We start from the raw sequence: 6000 nt of genomic DNA on the forward strand, positions 1-6000 counted from the left end.
GCCTGGGGCAAAGCAGGGGAGCTGCGGTGCTTGTACTCACCTGGCGGTGAAGGGCCCCCCGCTGCCGAAATGCCGGCCGAAGACCCGGACCGCCACTGGGCCAGGGCTTGCGGGGCCCAGGGCCTGGGGCAAATTGCCCCACTTGCCCCCTCCCTGGGCGGCCCTGCCTGCTAGCAAAAAGAAGTCTGTCAACAGATCACCATCTGGCTCCTTTACCGCAATTCCAGCTCCTTCTCTACGGTTCCAGAAGATTACCAAGCTGAAAGGTTTGAAATCCCTCTGTTACCTTAAGTATCATCTTTTGTTTTCTTTTTATCTTTTGATTTTAGTACATTTAGTACACCCAGCTTATTACTTTTAGGGTGTGGAAATGGAAGTGTGGTTGTGGGTTCATATGAATGTGTGAGTACTCATAAATTCTACATAGGGAAGGCACTTGAGAGATAATTTCTCCAAATACTGTTTCATAAAATTAGTCAAAGTGTGTTTGGCATTATATATGTAAGTCCTAGGAAGCTTGAGGTTGTAAGCTGTAATTTCTGTTGGATAAGAGTTGTCAAACTTCTGTTTACCAAGAGAGTTCTGTTAAAGTCTGTATTATAACATCTGTGCTGGGAGGAAAAAAGTGTTGGCCACTACACAAGAAACTACATCTTAAAATGAAGCTTTATAATTGGCTCTGAGGTTGTGGTTCAGACATTAGATAATACATTGGTTTCAGTATTAAAATATTTAACCAGCTACAAGTTATATATTTGATTGACTTTGCTAAAGTTATTTAGTTGGGATTTATAGCCAAACAGGCCTCTTTAACATTCTCTTTAACATTTATAAGGATTGCTTATTTTTTATATAAAATTGATGACTTAAAAAATTTGATGATTTAATTCCAACTCAACACTGAGGCTAACTTGTTAGTTTTTTAATTTGATATTGATGTATGATTAGGAATATTGAGTAGGAGTTGGGAAGTTATATTACCTCTGTATCTGGCACTGCTGAGAACACTACTGGAATATTGCATCGAGACCTCGTGTCCATGTTTCCAGAAGGCTGTTGCTAAATAGGAGAGGGTTCAGAAAGTGCCACGAGAATGATTAAAGGATTGGAAAACATGATTCAAGATAAAGGATTCAAGGAGGTCAATCTCTTTAGCTTAATAAAGAAAATGTTAAGGGGTGATCTGATCATTACATGAGAACCTTCATGGGGGACAGAAATTTGATAATAGTTAAATATAGACCAATAATGTGATACTTTAAACATATCCTTACAGGCAGAGCACAACTATGTGAAATAATTATTTGAGGTGCAAGTTAATTTAGTCATGTTCAGGTTTGACTTTTTCAATCAAGAAACTGGCAGAACAAACCATTATGTTTCACGTTGCTTGAAATGTTCATTACTGGTTGACCAACAGAGAAACATTTGTGTCTGCCACATGTAATACAGGTTGGGGCATTGTTCCTTCTGCAAATAGTTATGGATGGCCTGATCTTTAAAGGTAAAATCTTGTTGTTCTACTACAACTAAGATATTAAATGTCAAGGATCGCTCATTTGGGATACGAGACTAGAAAAATAAAAGCACAAGAATAGACATTTGCTGTTTTGTCCTGGTACAAATTTAAGAGGAGATTCTAAAATGAACAAATTGCTTAAAAAGTTGCATGCCAGATAATAAATAAGTGTCATGATTCCTCATGACACTCTTTCTGAGGCAAAAGGTAGCATCAGTCCATTTCACACTCAGTAATAGGCACTAGGTGCTGGCAGTGGGTTATTGTAGTCATTATTTTGAGATGTAGAAACTGAGAAACAAACTTTTTCAAAAATAAGCATGAAGTCATCTTTTAATTGTTTTCCTCCCCTTGACTCCTTGTATGTCACCTGTTGTCCTAGATTATCATCTCTCCAAGTAAACAACTATTTCTTTTTGTGTTAGTACAGTACCTATCACAATAGGACTGTGAAAGCTTTATTTCTCCAGAAATAAGATAGAAAGAGCGTGCTCAGATGAAGTCTCCCACAGACAAAGCAAAGTTGAAAACACCAAGATTCTGTAAATACAGGCACCCAATAAAGAGGAATATTTAAGAGTCATTCAAGGTACCACAGAACCCCATTTATACCATCTAATTGGGACCAGGGCCAGATCAGATAATAAAAAATTTGGATAATCCTGAGAATGGGAAAGTGTTAGGCTGCAGCACCATCTAGTGGCCACAGGAGAGATCACCCACTTCTGGACCTGCGTGCGCTAGGTGTTCGATTAATACCGAGAGTTGGATAACAGAGGATCGGATAAATGGGGTTCTACTGTATTTGAAAGGAAGTATTTCAGGAAGTTAATCAGAACTAACTGAATTAGGACTGTATGATTTAAGAAATTCTATCTCCAAATTAAAGAGTAGTTTTGTTGATGAGGAGGACTTTCTGACACTTTTGACTGCACCTGATGTTTTTGTTGCTGGAATCTGTCTACAGAGAAATCAAAAGACAAAATTAATAATTGTGTTATCTATGATTCCCATATTTGAAAAAACACTGCAGAGATTAAATCTATAACAATTTGGTATTAAGTTAGTATTTCAGTAGTGTGTCTAGAAGTTAAATATCAATGTTCTGAAATATTTACTCAAAGCAAATTGCACTGATCTCATCAATTGGTTTTAAATATTGAATATTGGGTGTTCAGTATATTTCAAATGTATATTAACAGTAACCTTGATGCATTGTCTTCTGATCTGTTTTGGCATTCCCCAGCTAGCATATTAGGACCACAGGAGCGTGTGTGTCTGTGTGTGGTTTTGTGTATATGTAGATGGTGTATACCCTACCTCAAATCCTGGGCCAAGAACAACTCACTCAGCCCCAAGAATTAGATGAATTAAATTGTTGTTATAGAGAAAGCAGGAATGAAAACAACATTAATAAGATTTGAAACATTTCAACTTGCTGTATGGCAGCAAGAAGTCAGTAAGAGATGATCCAAGTTCTATGTGGGATCATGAGAGCAACTGACTCACAGATGGTTTTGATATTATGGGAACCTAATTGATTTATTTTTTACTGTTTGTCGGGGAAAGTGAAAGACCCATGAAAGAAATACAATGTTTCTCGGGGGCAAAATGAAAAAGTTATGGAACTGAACATGATACCAGAACTGGTTAAAAATAAAATAAAAAAGCCAAATGAAACTAGAGAAGGCTTCAGCATAGAATCATAGGATTAGAAGGGACCTTGAGAGGTCATCTAGTCCAGTCCCCTGCCCACTCATGGCAGGACTAGGTATTATCTAGACCAGGGATCGGCAACCTTTGGCATGTGACCCATCAGGGAAATCTGCTGGTGGGCTGGGATGGTTTGTTTACCTGCAGCATCCGCAGGTTCAGCCAATCGCAGTCCCCATTGGCCTGGAACAGCAAACTGCAGCCAGTGGGAGCTGCGATCAGTTGAACCTGCGGACGCTGCAGGTAAACAAACCGTTCCGGCCCGCCAGTGGATTTCCCTGACGGGCCACATGGCAAAGGTTGCTGATCCCTGATCTAGACCATCTTTGACAGGTGTCTGTCTAACCTACTCTTAAAAATCTCCAATGATGGAGCATATTCCTAGAATTTTCCAATATATGGAAGATGAAATAAAGCATAGAAATTTTGCTTATTTTTCTCTGAACTCCTCACTTGAGTCTGGAGAGATACCTATAGTAGGAACTCAGGAAAACAATTTAATCTGACAGCAACACTTTAAAAAGGATCCTGGGATGAATAGGGCATGACAGATCTATAAATCTAACCTCAATACTGGAGAAGATTTTACATCGAATATACGAGGGAGAAACTGGGACAACGTTTGGGTAGGTATAACCACGTTAAGGACGTATGGATGTTCTCATGAGCTCATATAGTTTTCTGTAATTAAAATAAATGTGAAAAGAATTTTGACCTATCGCAAATACAACTTCTGCAATACATTGTACATGTACCATACTTGTTTGAACTATATTCTATCCTTAGCCTTAGTTTATCTAAATCTATACAAATATTGAGATTGAATCATTAGTCTTTCATAGATTATAAGGCCAGAAGGGACCACTGTGTTCATTTAGTTTGACCTCCTAACACAAAATGTCCAATCTTGACTTTTAAATTCCCAGTGATGGAGAATCTACCACAACCCTTGGGAAGTTGTTCCAATGTTTAACAGAGTGAGAATTTATTTTCATTTCTCCCAGGAAGAATTACTGAATCAAACCACCAAAGCAATACTTTTTCTTTAACAAGATTATCTCCATTCCCTTAACAGGCGCCACTATATTTACCGTGTAAGCCCCCATTTGTTTGTTCTTTCTTTATGTATTGCTCAGATTGTGATACTGCTGAAAAGCCATATTTAATTTGAATCACTGACTGAGGATCACCATTCAGCAGAATAGTTTAAGTCAACAATGTATACTTATTTAGGAAAATATATATATATTTGGATAGAACTGCTGTAAGGTAGTAGAATTGGCTGTGTTGATCCACAGTTTTCTAACACTTTATATTTACGTGTTTCTTTTACTCGGGTGGAGCTTGCTTTTTGAAGAGCTGAATCTTTCCCGCCATTGCTTATATCCTGAACAAGGCTCCAACATCCCTGTATAACCTGGGCCATTCTTTGCATGTCATCTATACTGTTAAGCCCATTTACTTTCCCCTCTCTGAGTAGTATTCAACAGAGGGGTTCTTTTGGACAACCCCTTTTACATGTTTCTGCAGCTGCCCAATGGTATAACTGCCATGGCAGATGCTCCGGCTTCATTCTTAACACAAGTCACAGAGGAAATACTAGGTTACTATTCACTTGTTCTACGAGGCTTAGTGGAATCACAAAGACAGGGTCATGAACATTAATGTCAGACAGATAGGAAAGATTCATGGTGCCAGGACGCTGAGGAGAGGAGGATTGTACTTGAAGGGAGAGGAAAGGATTTTATTCCCCAGAAATGGAGTGGTTCTGTACGGTGTCTCCATTCCCACTGTTATTCTGGGGTTCCCTGCATACCTCCTCCTACCTTTGCTAATGAAACTCTATCCCAACATCAACAATCCTGAAAAACAGAAAATCAACTTCAAACTAAGTAGTGCAGAATGGTTGTGGAGTATGCCTTGGGACACCTGAAGGCTTGTTGGTGATCCTTGCAAGTTGGATGCCAATGTGGGTATTGTGGGGTGCTGTGTGCTTTCATAACACTACTTAGACTAAAGGTGAGTACTTTGGGATAGAGTGGGCACAGGACAGGACTGGCTTGCAAAAACTTAACAGACAGCCTCAACCAGTGAACATTCATAATGATTCTAGATCACAGTGGGTCAGGAAAGCTGGGATGCAATTTGTGCCTACAGTCTGGAACAGTGGATGGACAGGCAGTGACCTCAGGCTGATCCCAAACAAAGCCTTGCACCCTGTTGATCTGCTGTAAAAACACAAGAGGGAACATTCTCACTCAGTTGTTTCAAAGCCAAGTTTAGTTCCCATCCCGCTGAATGTCATTAGCTGGTCATTTAGGTAATGACTCATTATGGACAATTGGGGCAGGGCATCTCTGCAGGTCTGACATGTTTTGGTTCATGATTGTTCTAAGAAGGGTGCCTGCCCAGTTAAATTGCACTTATTATTCTTTTATTTTTTTTTGTTTAATGTTCACAACTGTTAACCAGACCATAGTTTAAGGGGGCACCTTAAAGACTAGCAGATTTATTTGGGCATAAGCTTTTGTGGGTAAAAAATATGCATCTGAAGAAGTGGGTTTTTTACCCATGAAAGCTTATGCCCAAATAAATCTGTTAGTCTTTAAGGTTCCACCAGGCTCCTCATTGTTTTTATGGATACAGACTAACACAGCTGCCCCCTGATAGTTTAAGGGGGATTACTCAATGCTTATAGGTCCTTGAGAATATTGTCCTGCAGTAATTATATAATTATATAATACAGCGCTATATAGTGATTAGAAGAT

This window comes from Mauremys reevesii, linkage group 3, assembly GCF_016161935.1.
Source record: "Mauremys reevesii isolate NIE-2019 linkage group 3, ASM1616193v1, whole genome shotgun sequence".
Classification (NCBI taxonomy): domain Eukaryota; kingdom Metazoa; phylum Chordata; order Testudines; family Geoemydidae; genus Mauremys; species Mauremys reevesii.